At 43.5% G+C, this 17,651-nt stretch overlaps 1 protein-coding gene across 1 annotated transcript in view; it reads left to right on the top strand.

Annotated features, from left to right (window-relative positions):
• Nucleotides 1-2,227: 2,227 nt before the first annotated feature.
• Nucleotides 2,228-17,651, top strand: part of LOC309686926 (uncharacterized protein) — a gene marked incomplete at its 3' end in the record, with an annotated part of 67,450 nt that continues 52,026 nt past the window's right edge. Inside the window, exon 1 of the mRNA XM_082501599.1 lies at nucleotides 2,228-2,238. The remainder of the gene's footprint in view (nucleotides 2,239-17,651) is intronic.

Here is a 17,651-nt window from a genome sequence, read left to right as displayed (position 1 = left end):
CTGTCTCGGTGGAGTTTAATAAACTCAGCCGTCTGCTCCTTGCTATCTAAAATATAACAGGACACTGGCGTAAATTCTCGACCGTCTCATACTTCTGTTTAATCAGTTTTCTGTTTGACGTTTAGTCAGCTGTGTAAAAACCAAGGAGGACCCCACCCGGGGGATTAATAAAGTTTTATTTTATCCAATCTAATAACCCGGGGTAGCGGTCATGTCCGGTTGGGGGCTCTTTTGGCTCTCAGGTGACTGTTTCCTCATGGCTGCGTGCAGCGGGGCTAGAGGAGGGGCTGTGCTGTCGGGAGTGGGTTACTGACCTGGTAGCCTGGCTGCCCCTGGGTGGGTCCGGGATGGGCGTGAGGTTCTGGGGGCGCTCCGTCTCTAGGCTGGGGCCCTGGCCGGGCCTCGGGTCCTGGTTGGTGTGTTGCCGGGGTTGTGGGCGGGTGGGTGCATGGGGGCCCATCCCTGGCGCAGGGTGCCGCTGGTGCGTCGAGCCACCTGGGGGGGCTCTTCAACTGGTGGGGGAGATTGTCACACCTTGCAGGAACTTTCCTCTCTTCAGGAACTCTCTCTGCAGGAGGGGGAGATACAGGAGAGGTGGAGGAAGATCTCAGCCTGGGCGTCTATTGTCTCATGTAGTCTGGAAGATGAGTGGATGGTGGGGTGGGTGCAGTTTTCTCTGTGGTGGGGTTGGGTGGACTGTCCCGGGCTCTGTGGGGCCGGGGGGCGCTGCTGCACTGGGCCCCGGTCTGGATGGGCCTGGGCCCCCTTTCCCTGGCGGGTCGCGGAGTATGGGAGTGCCTACTGGGGTCAGCGGGGGATCTGGCCCCAGGGAGGGGTCACCTGCCCCTCCCTTCCTTCCCTCCCCATCTCCAGCTGCCTCCCTCTTCCCGCTCCACCACAACCACCCACACATGCAGGGCCTTGGAGTAGGGGTATGTCACCAGGGTGCAGAGGAGGCTACCCCCCCCCCCCCCCCCCCATGTCCCCTTCTGGCTGCCTCTGCCTCAATTTTATCCCACAACTTAGACATTCACATTACTCACACTCTCATTACACATACATATAGGATCTTGGGGGTGGGCACGATACACGGAGTCCAAATTACCATCAGGGTGTACACCTCACCCCTGGCGTCGTTGCCCACCTCTCAATTTTAAATACACGTAGACATTGAGGGCTAGCAGGAGGGACTATGCGCTTACCTGCTGCTCTCTGGCAGGTAGCTCCATGCCCTCCTGGGTTTTAGTTGCACCTTAGAACACACATGCATCAACACTACAATGAGCAGGAGGAGGGAGGTTTGGAGTCTTCTCTCACCCCCATTCTCTGCGGCCTGCTGGAGCGGGGGGGCTAGGAGGAGTTGGCCGTCCGACTGCGGTCTGGAGTGTGGGGCCTCCCTGCTGCTACGGAGTCGGGGAGGTCTGCCTCTCCCCACCGCAGGGAAAAGAGTAACACCAGTTGGGTCTGGGTGCAGTTCCCCCCTCCAGGGGCAAGGGTACCTAGACCCGGTTCGTAGAGTACGCTTGGGGAGTGTGATCGTGTGTACAGCGTCTCTTTATGTCTGTCTCCACGTTGGTTGAGTGTGGAGTAAGTGCATATGAGAGCATGAGGGTGGGAATGGATGTTTGTGTCTGTGTGTGCCTGTATGTCTGTGTCTATATGTCAGGTTGGGTATCAGACGCCACCTCTCTGGGGACATCTCAGGCCCTCCAAGGTTTGGAGGCCTATCTCCACCCACCACCACTTCCCCTGCCAGTGGCGGACTCCCTCAGGTGTCGGTGCGTTGGTGGTTCTTTGTGTCTGGGGATGGGCGTCCAGGTACACACTGGCTCACTCCTTGGCGGCCGCTTATCGGGGCCTGGAGCCTGGGGCTCGCTCGGGCCACTTCGGAGGTGGGGTGCCCCCGGCCTCTCGGCCTGGGGCTCGGTCACTCAGGCACAGCTGGCTGCCGGCGGAGCTCACGGGCGCGTCACTGCAACTCCCCCTGGCTTCTGCTCGGTGGCTGCTGAGTGAGCCCTCATCTGGGACTCTCCTCAGCTCTTACTGGGACAGTGGCGCGGCTGCCCCTCTGTTGGTCTTCCTTGGTCTCTTGTGTTCTGGGGGCCTCTGGATGTCTGGAGTTTTGATCTCCTCCATACCTGCTTCATACCCTGGAGGGCGGGGCTGTGGCTCCCCACACTCCCTAGCAGATCGTTACATGGAGAAACCTTTGGAATATAAGCATGCTGATCCACACAGGTGTGCACACAGGTGTACACACAGGTATTCACAGACGCAGACTACAGCTTTCTTGGCTGCTGCCTCAAAGCACATTGTGCGCTGTCTATCTTGCGTGCTGCACAATATCGTTTATTATTTAGTATCTACTGATATCTACTGCTAGCTAGTTTATTGTGATGGTGCTGTTTTTTTTATTATGTTGCTCTTTGTTGTTTGCTTTCTCTTCTGTTTTTTTTCTCCATACAGGTGATCCAGGTGTTTTGTTTTGTTTTGTTTTGGGTTTTTTTGTTTTTTTTTTCTTTCTTCCCCCCCCTTCTCACCGTCTCTTCTCCTCTTTGGTTTTCTTTCTCTCCCTCTCTTTCTTTCATTCTTTCTCCCTGTCCTAGCCCCCAGTCATGTCTGTCCCGTTTGTAGCAACTGAAAATAAAATAAATTCATAATTATAATAAAGGTCAATCAAATGGACCAATATGGCAAGACCATGATGATCCACTTGGTAAAATTAATCCGCTTGGCATCTTTCTTGGCCTTAAGACAACAATTCTGATGGCTAAAGATCCAAACGGGACACAAAAAAAAAAACAAAAAAAAAACAAAACAAGGAGGACCCCACCCGGGGGATTAATAAAGTTTTATTTTATCCAATCTAATAACTTTAATCTCAGCCAAACCGATTTACTCACGAACAAACAAAACACTGAAAAAAGCCCAACAATAACATTTTTAGGTTGTTTAAGTGACTTATATATTACGTTTAACCCGAGTAGCGAAAGTCCACGGTGATCTGAAAATGATGTGCCGGGAGTTGTGCCGTTCTCGGCGGTATCAGTGACCCTCGAGCTCCCGGCTAGCTATCAAGCTGGTGGGTAGCATGTTTGAGAGAGAATATGTGTGTCTGTGACTGTCGGCTCTCTTTTCTTGCATTGTCTCCTCACTGTACAGAGTTGTGACAAACCACCTGTTTCTGGCCGGAATCCCGGCATACAGGTACATTGCATTTCCCTCATAGACTGCTGACTTTACCATCTTTCTTACTCGGCTCTGAACTCTTGCTAACTTAGGTTGGAACTTGTCTGTTTTTCCCCTGTGGCCGAGTTCTGGTTTATGCCACCCTACACCTTCCCACCCTTAGTGATCGGAGTTTGGGGGCAACATTCCAGTTGACTTCTCATGTGTGGTGTGGTTAGCTCCTTTGAGTGCTCAGTCAGGAAGAGCTGGCATGCATTATTAATACAATTCTTTAATTTAATTTATTTTAAAAAGTCATTAATGGTGGTAATGTCAAGTTGTAGCACAGCACCATGGGCCACCACTGTGTTATACACTTGCAGAGGTATCACATCATGCTCAGGAGTACATCAGTGTTTCTTTTCTTGCTGCCCATGCTAAGGCTGCCATTGAATCCAAACTGTGCTGTAAAACTCCCTGGACTTGGGAGCCTTGATCAGAAGAAGGATATCTGCCTTGTTCAGTTGTAGAGTCCCCAAAAATGTTTCTCCAGGAGACAGTGGATAAGGGGCACACTGGAGAAAAGTTAACTGTGGTGATGGTGCATCTTGTTTTTCTGAATCTACTGCAGAAATGAATGCAGGTCGTTTTTGACCCACCTATGAAAGTTTGGGGTAGTAATACAAAAACTACAATTTTTGTAAAATGTGTAAAACGTAAGGTGAAAATTTCAATTGTATGATATCAGCAACATATTTTCGAGGAATTGCTGGAACATGAAATGATGAAGACTTTTCATTAATTAGATATTGCAAGAAAACAACCTCACTGGCCAACTGCACGTATGTATCTAAGGGTTGAAACTGATTTTAGACACTTGCCACTGTCTGGGAACATCCGGGCACTCTTTTTGAAAAGTTAGCCCTTCCAGGTGCCTCTGAGCTGCCTACATAGCTAAACGCTGGACAACTAACAGCATAAAATGGGTAAAATGTTAACAGCTGAATGGGATTAATTTGGCATGTTTTACTAACTAACAGCGTAAAAAGTGAGCTGGCCCATGAAAGTCAATCACACTTTGAACCAGATGTTGATTCAGTGCATTCCTGCAGCATGTGCTCTCCGCTATCATTCAGATGTGATAGCAGTAGCATCAGTAAAACCAGCTCCTGCGTTTTCCTCTGTGATTTCCATGGTTACATTTGGGTCCATGGCAACAAGCAGAAAATGGCAACACATTACGAATGCCATTCTACTGAAAACAACAAAAGTAGCAACATCACTCACTGAATTAATGACTCTTTAGCTTCCTAATCAGATTCAGTCATTTATTTACTGATTACATATTAGTGTTTCTCAGCAATATTTACAGAAAGGTATTGTGAAATAGACAGAAAAGAAACAAACACAAACAAAGAAGATATGGTAACTGACATGCCACAGTAGCATACATGGATGGTGAAAGAGAGGGGCTGCTATTCATCATCATGAGATGTCACCAAGGAGCGTGAGCCTGTGCAATTATAGTTAAGCTATGATTCAGCTCCTGATCTGTGATCCATTGCCAATCCTCCCCTACATCACCACGTGCTGGTCATAGTGGATGGTCTGATTTGGGGGGTTCTCTCTCTGTACTTTAGGGTCATTAACTCGTTAAATAAGGTTTTGAGATGACTGCCATTGTGAACAGGTGTTCTATGATTAAAATCAAAAAAACATTTAAAATGTTTTATCAAAGAAAATCTGAAAATTTAAAGCCGAATGAAGCTTAATGTTAAATGTAAGACTTGACATGGTCTTCAATTGATGATTAAAGTCCTACATGTTTTCCTCAGCCCTCTAACTCGTATCAAGTACTTTTCCCAAACCACTGGGTCGCAGCACAGTTACACTGTCGGTCTCATTCAGTAATAAAAGCAGATTGAGGCATCCTGCACTCTAGTGGTTGCAAAGTTGAACAACACCCTACTCAAAAGAAGACAGCCACACACTGTGGTGTGAACTTACTTCCGTTCCACTTCATTTCCCTGTGTTACTTCTGGAAGAACTTTTACATACTCAGTACTCAGGGGTGGATCAAGAGAAATCTTCTTAGGGTGGTATGAGGGTGGCATGGAGATCAAATGGGGTGGCAAAAAAGAAAAAAGTCTTTTTTTTGACACATATGCGGCTGTTACATTCTGCAATATGCATTATATATCATTAAAATAGTAAGTATACAAAAATGGAGTAACTATACACATGTTTCAAATAAATATACTACCAGTTAAAAACATGAAAATATTAGATGATTCAGCAAAACAACGTTGGTGAAGTCAAATTCAAATTCAAATTCAAATTTTATTTTATTTGTCACGTACACAGTCATACACAGTACGATATGTAGTGAAATGCTTGGACAACTGCTCGTGACCTAAAGAAAACAAAAAAGGAAAAGGCTATGAATAAGATAGGAAATAAATATGAAAAATTAAAAAGGGTAAATTTAACTAAGAAGGAATAAAATATAAATTAAGGTTAAAAATGAAATAACTGTACAACACAAATTAGAATGAAGGGTAAATTTAACTGGGAAGAATAAGATAAAATATATAAATTAAAGTTGAAAATAAAATAACTGTACAACAAAATACACAATATAGAACTATATAAGAATGTATGAAGAAATCTAAATATAAATAAATATATACACAATAACAGCAGCGTGATTTAAGTAATGAAGTGAAAACAATGTCCAGAAAGTCCAGTGTGTGTGTAAGAACCATATGTGTGGGTCAGTACTGTGTGGTGGTGTGATTGAGAGACCGTATCGCCTGCGGGAAGAAGCTCCTCCTCAGTCTCTCTGTGTTGGTCTTCAGGGAGCGGAATCGCTTTCCTGACCTCAGCAGAGAGAACAGTCTGTTGTTGGGATGGCTGAGGTCCTTCACGATCTTCCTGGCCTTGGTCCAGCACCGCCTGCTGTAGACTGAGTGCAGGTCAGGGAGCTCGGAGCGGATGGTGCGCTCAGCTGATCGCACAACCCTCTGTAGAGCTCGTCTGTCCTGCATGGTGCTGTTCCCGAACCAGGTTAAGATGTTTCCCGTCAGGATGCTCTCTATGGTGCACGAGTAAAAGTTCCTGAGCACCTTGGAGGGCAGTTGGAAGTCTCTCAAGCGTCTGAGGTGGTAGAGACGCTGTCGGGCCTTTTTCACCACGGTGTTGATGTGACAGGACCATGACAGGTCCTGCGTGATGTGAACTCCGAGGTATTTGAAGCTGTCCACTCTCTCCACTGGGCACTCGTTGATGACGGGGGTCTGGTAGTTCCTCTCCTGCTTAGTGCTGAAGTCCACTATCAGCTCCTTTGTCTTACTGACGTTTAGAAGGAGGTTGTTCCTCTGGCACCAGTTCTCCAGATTCCTAATCTCCTTCAGGTAGGCCGTCTCGTTGTTATCAGAGATCAGGCCCACCACGACGGTGTCGTCAGCAAACTTGATGATGGTGGTGGAGCTGGTAGTGGCCACACAGTCATATGTGTACAAAGAGTACAGCAGGGGGCTCAGAACACACCCCTGGGGGGCTCCAGTGCTGAGAGTGGTGGAGGCTGAGACATGTCCGCCCATCCTTACTGCCTGTGGTCTGCCAGTTAGGAAGTTGGAGATCCACTGACACATAGATGAGCTGAGTCCCAGATGCTCCAGCTTGGTGGTGAGTGTGGAGGGAATTATGGTGTTAAATGCAGAGCTGTAGTCTATGAAGTCTGGAGAGGCCTCAGAACCATCTCAGGCCACAAACAGCAGAACTCTCTGCCTGGGAGGGATGTGAGGTGGGCAAATGAACTGAATCATTTCTTCAACAGATTTGATTCAACCATGAGACAGTCTACAACATCGGCTGCAGACTCACCCACCCCCACTGCTGCTGTTCCACCTCTGACACCTCAGACACTTCACACCTCCTCTATTCACCCTGCTCACTCCCCCCCACCCCCAACAACAGCATCCAATACACACTCAACACAAGGCTCCAGCCTGTCTCTCTCAACCACCCAGGTTAGGAGGGAACTGAGGAGGATTAATGGCAAGAAGGCAGCGGGCCCAGATGGCATCAGCTTGAGGGTCGTCAGGTCCTGCGCGGACCAACTGTGTGGGGTGATGGAGCACCTCTTCAACCTGAGCCTGAGGTTGGGAAGAGTCCCACAGCTCTGGAAAACCTCCTGTGTTGTACCAGTGCCAAAGACTTCACGCCCCAAGGACCTCAACAGCTACAGGCCGGTGGCTCTGACATCCCACCTGATGAAGACCCTGGAGCGGTTGGTCCTGGCTCAGCTTCGGCGCCTAACAAGCTCATCACTGGACCCACTTCAGTTTGCCTACCAGCCTGGCATTGGCGCGGATGATGCCGTCATTCACCTCCTACATCGTTCCCTCGCTCACCTGGAGACCGCTGGAAGCACTGTGAGAATCATGTTCTTTGATTTCTCCAGTGCCTTCAACACCATTCTTCCCTCGGTTCTAAAGGACAAGCTGGTGAACTCTGGAGTGGACCATCACCTCACTACCTGGATCCTGGACTACCTCACCGACCGACCACAGTATGTGAGGACTCAGGGCTGTGTGTCGGACAGGGTCGTCTGCAGTACGGGGGCCCCACAGGGAACGGTTCTGGCTCCGTTCCTCTTCACCATCTACACTGCAGACTTCTCCCACAATTCCACCCAGTGCTTCCTGCAGAAGTTCTCTGATGACTCTGCAATAGTCGGCCTCATCACTGATGGGGACGACAAGGAGTACAGAGGACTGACTCAAGACTTTGTGGACTGGTGCCAGCTGAACTACCTCCAGATCAACGCCAGTAAAACCAAGGAGCTGGTGGTAGACTTCCGCAGGCACAAGCATTCTCCACTGCAACCACTGAACATCCAGGGTATGGACATTGAGGCTGTGGACAGCTACAGGTACCTTGGTGTTCATCTGAACAACAGACTGGACTGGACTCATAACTCAGACGCCCTCTACAGGAAAGGGCAGAGCAGGTTGTACCTGCTGCGGAGACTCAGGTCGTTTGGGGTGGAGGGCCCACTCCTGAAGACCTTCTATGACTCTGTGGTGGCTTCTGCTATCTTTTATGGTGTGGTCTGCTGGGGCGGCAGCATCTCTGCTGGGGACAGGAAGAGACTGAACAGGGTGATCCGAAGGGCCAGCTCTGTTCTAGGATGCCCTCTGGACCCAGTGGAGGTGGTGAGTGACAGGAGAATGGCGGCTAAGCTGTCATCCCTGTTGGACAACGTCTCCCACCCCATGCAGCAGACTGTGACAGCACTGAGCAGCTCCTTCAGTGGGAGACTGCGGCACCCACGGTGTGGGACGGAGAGATTTCGCAGGTCTTTCCTCCCCACTGCTGTCAGACTCCACAACAAAGACTTTAACTGAACAAACACACACATCCACACATGTGCAATAACACTAAGTGCAATAATCTTTTCTGGCATCGTTGTATTTTTACTCAGTTGTATATAGCATTCGTATTCTATTTTTATCTTATTGTATATTTTTATTCTATTTTATTCTACTGTATATAGTATATTATTTTATTCTATTCTGTACAGCTGTGTACTGTATTTATTCTTATTGTATTCTAATTTTTGCGTCATAACTTTTGCACTGTCCACTTCCTGCTGTGACAAAACAAATTTCCCACGTGTGGGACTAATAAAGGTTATCTTATCTTATCTTATCTTATCTTATCTTATCTTATGAGGACCTATGATACAGTTATACTTTTGGTAAACAACCATTTGACTAACATGTGTGTCTCACCTGCTCTTGTTCCATCTCTGTTCTGTCCTCATTCTCCACCTCCCTCTCTGCCTCTATCTCTCCCTCTCAGTTCCTCTCTCTCCCTCTCTGCTCCTCTCTCTCCAACATCATCAAATATACAGTTGAAACCAGATATTTACAAACTCTTCAGATCAAAACAGAAACACTTTTTTAATTGTAACATCAAATCAGACTAAATGTTTATTTCTTTTAGATTGATAAAAATAAAAAACATATTTGTTAACTTTAAGAGTAAAGAGAGAAACTGTCTGTATTTCTTAATTGTAAATGGCACCAAATTGTATTCAAAATTGAGCCACACTTATGGAGCTCCACGATTCTTTTCCTGGTGTTTTGGTTGACATCTCTTGATTTTCCCATGTCACAGAAACAGGCTCTGTGTTTTGCCTTATATGCATCCACAGCTGTGCCACCAATTTACTCACATGGACTCTACTAACCTATCAGAAGCTTCTTCAGCTCAGAATGGAATCGTCTGGAGTTTTCTTATTAATTAACAATAAACTTAGTGTACATGTACTCCTACATTTGATGAAAGTGATAAAAAATAGACAGCTCTGTCTCTCTTTATTCTGACATTTAACTAATTCAAAAGATATTTCAATATTTATTTATCCAAAACAAAACAAGTTTACTCTAAATTGATGTTGTACAGTAAAAAATGTTCTTGTATTTTCTCCATAAAGTGTATGTAAATATCTGGTTTAAACTGTGAATATACTGCTGTGTATTGAAATTCCTCTTGTTTTGCATAGAAATATACTGAACAACATACAAAGCATAATATATAAAATAACATTTACCAGAGTTTTGTCTTTGAAAGAAGCCCCTTATGTCCATTCTTGTATATCAGTACATTACTGAAACCGATTTATTTAGCCGTGGAGGGTAACAACTGAAAATATGAAATAAACACACATGTAAGCTAAGACTCTCTAAAGAAACAGCATTGTTGTTGTTCGGCTTTTCATTTCGCCATTTGTTGATTCACTTGAAGAGAAGTAACGTAATATGGGTCAAGTGATCAGTTTGACATCAATCTTTTGTGATACACCTTCATATTTACATTATTTGTACAGTACGAATGATTTGCTTTGGTACCTGGTCGAACTTCAGTTCTCCTCTGTCTGCCTGGCTGCGCTTCCAGTTTTTGTTTTATACAGTTGTCAGCCAGGCATCTAACTATGAAAAATTACCCTCCAAAAGACCCCGAGCTTCTGAAAAAACAACCCGGGCTTAAGCCCAGTAAGACACCCCCCGCTCCTCCACTGCTGCTCAGATTCAGAGATTTGGCTGATGTCGGTTGATTGGACTGAATTTAACAGTGCAATTCCATAAGGACCCAAAATGTACTGCAAAAACAACTCAAAATATTCCAAGGCAAAGAAATCGGATATTTGTAAATGTTCAAACCAATCACATGATCTGAGGTCAACACTCAAAAAAAAGAACTTGTTCAATTTACTTAATACGGTTATGTCAACAATTTCCACTAAGCAGAGTTTTGTTCTAATTCTAAATGATTATTAAGATGCAAATAAGTGACTTAAGTGTAACTAACATAAGAAAATCAGGTCATTCTAACCTTATCTGGTCAGCTTTGATTTAGGTAGTAGGTCTGTGTTCACCTAATTAAAGTGACCAAAACAAAAATTCTTGTTGATTAATGCAAACATAAATATTTCATTATACTGAATTAAGTTCTATTTACATAAGTAAGTTAACCATATTTAGTAAAACCAATCAAACAATACTTTGCAGCTCTTAAATTAGTGTGGCAATCACTGGATTTTATTTTACTTAACTTGTTTTAACTGGTATAACCGTAGTAGTTTAAAGTTGATTTACTAAACCAGGATATGTCAACAATTTCCACAGAGTGTAGTTAAGTTACGGCACTTTAGTGGAACAAACATTTATTACTAATGAAGCAGAGATACAGTGGGGCAAAAAAGTATTTAGTCAGCCACTGATTGTGCAAGTTCCCCCACTTAAAATGATGACAGAGGTCAGTAATTTGCACCAGAGGTACACTTCAACTGTGAGAGACAGAATGTGAAAAAAAAATCCATGAATCCACATGGTAGGATTTGTAAAGAATTTATTCGTAAATTAGGGTGGAAAATAAGTATTTGGTCACCTCAAACATGGAAAATCTCTGGCTCTCACAGACCTGTAACGTCTTCTGTAAGAAGCTTTTCTGTCCCCCACTCGTTACCTGTATGAATGGCACCTGTTTGAACTCATCATCTGTATAAAAGACACCTGTCCACAGCCTCAAACAGTCAGACTCCAAACTCCGCCATGGCCAAGACCAAAGAGCTTTCGAAGGACACCAGGAAAAGTATTGTAGACCTGCACCAGACTGGGAAGAGTGAATCTGCAATAGGCAAGCAGCTTGGTGTGAAAAAATCAACTGTGGGAGCAATCATCAGAAAATGGAAGACATACAAGACCACTGATAATCTCCCTCGATCTGGGGCTCCACGCAAGATCTCATCCCGTGGGGTCAAAATGATCATGAGAACGGTGAGCAAAGATCCCAGAACCACACGGGGGGACCTGGTGAATGACCTGCAGAGAGCTGGGACCAAAGTAACAAAGGTCACCATCAGTAACACACTACAACGGCAAGGAATCAAATCCCGCAGTGCCAGACGTGTTCCACTGCTGAAGCCAGTGCATGTCCAGGCCCGTCTGAAGTTTGCCAGAGAGCACATGGATGATACAGCAGAGGATTGGGAGAATGTCATGTGGTCAGATGAAACCAAAGTAGAACTTTTTGGTATAAACTCAACTCGTCGTGTTTGGAGGAAGAAGAATACTGAGTTGCATCCCAAGAACACCATACCTACTGTGAAGCATGGGGGTGGAAACATCATGCTATGGGGCTGTTTTTCTGCCAAGGGGACAGGACGACTGATCCGTGTTAAGGACAGAATGAATGGGGCCATGTATCGTGAGATTTTGAGCCAAAACCTCCTTCCATCAGTGAGAACTTTGAAGATGAAACGAGGCTGGGTCTTCCAACATGACAATGATCCAAAACACACCGCCCGGGCAACAAAGGAGTGGCTCCGTAAGAAGCATTTGAAAGTCCTGGAGTGGCCTAGCCAGTCTCCAGACCTCAACCCCATAGAAAATCTGTGGCGGGAGTTGAAAGTCCGTGTTGCTCGGCGACAGCCCCAAAACATCACTGCTCTCGAGAAGATCTGCATGGAGGAATGGGCCAAAATACCAGCTACTGTGTGTGCAAACCTGGTAAAGACCTATAGTAAACGTTTGACCTCTGTTATTGCCAACAAAGGTTATGTTACAAAGTATTGAGTTGTATTTTTGTTATTGACCAAATACTTATTTTCCACCCTGATTTACGAATAAATTCTTTACAAATCCTACCATGTGAATTCATGGATTTTTTTTTTCACATTCTGTCTCTCACAGTTGAAGTGTACCTCTGGTGCAAATTACTGACCTCTGTCATCATTTTAAGTGGGGGAACTTGCACAATCGGTGGCTGACTAAATACTTTTTTGCCCCACTGTATCTCTGAGTATCAATAAACATTTTCCTTCTTCTATATCGGGCGTAATGTTTAACAGTTTTCACTAAAGAGCAAATAAGTAGGAAAAGTGGTTCTATTTCACTTTTACATTAATAAGATTATAGCTGGTGTTTTTCTATGCTGTGTTAATATTGTGTCAAATGCTGTTTAAAAAGCAAGCCAACAACAAATGGACTCTGTAGCAGAAGGGAACTACACATACCAAGTTTTGGAAAAACAGAAAATAGTTAAGATACGCAACCCTTGTGACATCTCTTATTGCCCCGTTTTCATGCCAATCTGTTACATTCTCCATTTTTTATTTTTCACCCTTCCCTCTCCATCCATCCATTCTCCAGCTGTCTTAGGGCGAGAGGCGGGGTACGCCCTGGACAGGTCGCCAGTCTGTTGCAGTCAGAGCTGGGAGCCCCCTTCCCTCACCAACATAAAATGAAAATCTCATATTAAAAATCTGAAAGTCTGCTAAAACATATCCAGACATCATTTCTTGTTTTTGTTTTAGCTCTTGAGCTTTTGTTGAGAGACAGTTTCCATCAAGTTCCATGACAATTGTTTGTAAAACCTCAAATGTCTACTTAAGCTTTGTGGGGTAGCTCAAGACCAGTGAGTAAAGGAGGCCAAACAACATGGCGACTACATTTGCAATGTTACCAAGGTCATGAAGCACTTCGACACCTTCAGTGATTATTCCAACACCTTCAAGGTCATCTGTGGGTTCTGCTTCCATCTTAATGGTGAAGATTCCCAGGATCATTTCCCGCATTGCCTAATAGTTGTCATTCTCAAAATAAAAAGAAATAAATCTTTAGCCAGAACACAAACCTGCAAAAAAACATTCTCTTTGCTTCCACAAAGCAAAGCTGTGGAAAGCAGAGGCCACTAAACTTACAGTGTCCTCCTTTATGAGAGTTTCTGGGTCTTCACTGAGATAAACAATTCGTGCTTTTAGTTTCAATGGCAGCAGCCTGCAGCAAAGAAAAGGGCAGTGTGTAAGGTTATTGTTGTATTGTGCCGTAAAGAACACAAGAAAAAAAATAAAAGGAAAAAACACAAAAAGTAATCACTGAAAAGTCCAAAATAACTGAAATTTTTAATAGTTTCTGCAGCTGAAAGTAGCAGTTTAAACAGTTTAAATCTTAATTTTAGGAAGATTTTTCAAAATCGACTTTGTAAAAAATCTCTTGAGAAAAGGTTATTACAGAAAGAATAACAGGAACAAATGCCAGAAGTTATAGCACCCAAAAAAGAACCCATACAGAGTTCAGAATAATAAAGAGTAATTGAGTAACAGTTGCACTCAAATAATAATAACAGAATTAATTGAATACAAAAATATATTGATGAACAGACATTTGTTAGAAAAACAACAATAAAAAAAACACCTTGTCCAAGTCTGCCTTGATGTTCTTAATTTTTTGTCGCAAATAATAATAATAATAATAATGGATTGGATTTATATAGCGCTTTTCAAGGCACCCAAAGCGCTTTACAATGCCACTATTCATTCACTCTAGCATTCATACACTGGTGGAGGCAGCTACGGTTGTAGCCACAGCTGCCCTGGGGCAGACTGACAGAAGCGAGGCTGCCATTTCGCGCCATCGGCCCCTCTGGCCAACACCAGTAGGCGGTAGGGTAAAGTGTCTTGCCCAAGGACACAACGACCAGGACAGAGAGCCCAGGGATCGAACCGGCGACCTTCCGGTTACAGATACGCTTCCCAACCCCCTGAGCTTGTCTTTTCCTTTGGAAGAATTTTATTAGCTGCAAGGAGCGGTGATCTAACTGCTGCATGAATGTCAGTGGGACAGTGGTGATGTGGGCAAACTCTGCTTCCACCTACAAACATGTAATAATTACAGTAAAAAAGTGCTGTGGACCACAGCAATCTGATGTAGGATAATGATAACAACAATGAAATGCATTTTTATTATCTGAGTCATTTTAGTTAAAACAAGTCAAAATAATCAGAAATGGCAGTGGTGCTCTTTCTTAACTACAAACCAAATTTGAAAATGACAATTTCCAGCTCTGGGTGAATATTCACGAAAGATCTGAACCCTTTACAAAATAAAAAAGGGTAATAATAATAATAATAATAACTGATCTCAGTGGTATCCCACATCACTACTAGAGAGAGCTTCTGAGCACGTGTGATGTTTTCTCAGTGTGATATGATACAGGACTTTGTAAAGAGGCAGTTTGGATTGTTGAATTCACTCAGCCCTGTTATGTTGTAAAAAGGAAAAAAGGACCTTTGTCAAAAGAAGCAATCAGATATACTTGAATGTAAACACTGATATCAATACCATTCGTCTCTTAGGAGAACCTGTTAGAGCACATGCACACAAAGTGGGTTCTGTGACTGTAGCTAGTCCAAAATTTGAGTTAACGCTATAATGCCCTTTGTATCATATTTGATACATGAGTTTCTGAGACCCCTATCTCATCAGCATGATCAATACTTGCCATGATTTCAAAATGTTATGGACAAAACTCTTTTTTGTCTAAAATTAAAATTGTTGTTAACAAAAAGTTGCAAAAAATGCCCAATGTATCAAATATATACAAAAATATATAATAAATATATAATAAAAATATACCATATACAAAATGATATAGCAAAAAAAGTGGATTTTGTTATAAGGGTTATTAAACATCTGAGTTCCAAAAAAATCTGAATTTTCTGGCTATTTTTTGATGGGTTGGATCTTACAGGGTTAAACTTGGTAAAGTGTAGTGATGTGTCGGTTGCGAACGAAATGGCTCTTAGAGCCAGGTCTTTGACGTGAACGACGCGAGCCGGCTCCTTATCGCGAGTCGTGGTTTGTTTGTTTTTTCCTTTCTCTCACCAGAGCAGAGGGAGAGACAGAGAAAGAGCCAGGGACAACAACGTCACATTAGAAAGGTATAGTAATTATCCACAACTATTTTCATTTGCGGATGATAAAGGATTAAGGTTTATTCATGCAGGCCCATATGACAGAGAATATGCATCTTCTTTTTGTTTTCATATTTTAATTAATATTTTATTGTGTTGTGGTTTGCAGTGTTTTGTGTTGTTTCACTTTAAATTTGTTTAAAAGGAAAAAGCTGAAAATTTAAATAGTTAAAAGTTGAACTGTGACTAGTTGGTTTTTGTATTATATGATTTATTTATTATATTTTATGTGGAGTGAATAAATAAAAGTATATTTACGGTGGCCCCTAGAGACAAAGCACGTACAAACTCCAAAACACATAAAAACTCAGAAGCACGTAAAAACTCCAAAACACAAACAAAACACAACAGAAGTGCTCCAGGATGCTAGGGGGCAGTGTTGAGCTTTTGTTACCTAGAGGCTACACAAGCCAGCAAGTACCAACGACCGGATTTGGTGTGGTAATAACAGGTAAATGAAGATTTTTTTAAATGATTTGAATATATATGAGTGATTGTGTATTAATACACAAACAATACACATATGCTTTCAATTGTGTAATTTAAGTGATCTAGTAGCTCTGTTTTGGAAGTTCAGTTAATGCTAAAAATGTGTTTTGGAGTTTGTACGTGCTTTGTCTCTAGGGGCCACTGTACATATTTATATATAAACATATATAAATAAAACCACTTTTTTAACATTAGTAATTCCTTTTTGTGCATAATTTTATATTATTGTTAATAATAAATTAATTAAAGCAACAAAACAACCTGAAGAGCCGGTTCGGAGCCGAAAGAGACGTCTCTTTTTAGTGAGCCGAACCGAAAGAGCCGGTTCTCTAAAAAGAGCCGGAAATCCCATCACTAGTAAAGTGTGATATGTTTAAAATGCCAACAAATTCATCTGAGTTAATTTGTGTGTAGCTGCATTTATTTAACTGAATAACTCCCAGTTGACTTCTTTGAGTGAACGGAGCACACTCGTTACAGTTACAGTTATTAACGTGTCTAACATTACTAACGTGTTTAAGTACTGATTTTGGCAGAAATGATGATACAACATGGGAACAAATTCATGACTAGGTGTAGCAGAGTAACAGCCAACCAATAGACTTAACAGACATGAAATGCATGCTGCTAAACATGTGTTAACAGACGTCTCTGCTGATTCTCTGTCTCTCTTCCACAGCATGTCTTCTATCCTGTCTTCCTTCTCTCTCCCCAATCGGTCTCAGCAGATGGCCCCGCCCCTCCCTGAGCCTGGTTCTGCTGGAGGTTTCTTCCTGTTAAAAGGGAGTTTTTCCTTCCCACTGTCACCAAAGTGCTTGCTCTTAGGGGATGATTGATGGGTTTTTTCTCGACTGTTGTTGTGATTTGGTGCTGTATAAATAAAATTGAATTGAATTTAAATGATTACGATTTTAAATGCTTTGAAATGGGGAAGAAAACCCAAAACACATGGTAGAAAAAGGAATACTACCATCTGCCTAGATCATAGAATAACAAGAATGGAAAAGAAGCATCCAATGATCAGCTCAAGACAGATCAATGATCTCCATTTACCTGCGAGTACTTCAATAATCAGAAGATGCCTATGTGAAGCCAAGCTATTTGCAAGAAACCCTCGTAAAGTACCATTGATGAAAAAAGACATGTATTGAAAAGGTTACAGTTTGGCAAAGAACACACTGACTGGCCTAAAGAGAAGTGGCGCAATATTCTGTGGACAGATGAGAGCAAGATGGTTCTTATTAGGTGTAAAGACCACTGAATACAAGCCACAGCACACTGTGAAGACTGTAAAACATGGAGGTGCAAGCACCTGGGGATCTTTCTCATACTTTGGAATAGGGCCCATTATCACATAAGAGGCACCATGTACCAGTGTCAGTACCTAAAAACACTGAAAGAGGTCATGTTGCCTTATGCTGAGGAAGAAATGCCCTTAAAATCGTGGGTCGATCGTGGCTCAAGAGTTGGGAGTTCGCCTTGTAATCGGAAGGTTGCCGGTTCGAGCCCCGGCTTGGACAGTCTCGGTCGTTGTGTCCTTGGGCAAGACACTTCACCCGTTGCCTACTGGTGGTGGTCAGAGGGCCCGGTGGCGCCAGTGTCAGGCAGCCTCGCCTCTGTCAGTGCGCCCCAGGGTGGCTGTGGCTACAATGTAGCTTGCCATCACCAG

This window comes from Aulonocara stuartgranti, assembly GCF_965226115.1.
Source record: "Aulonocara stuartgranti genome assembly, chromosome: 14".
NCBI lineage: Eukaryota > Metazoa > Chordata > Actinopteri > Cichliformes > Cichlidae > Aulonocara > Aulonocara stuartgranti.
Note: the sequence above shows the minus strand (reverse complement) of the source record. Positions and strands in the feature narration are given on the sequence as shown.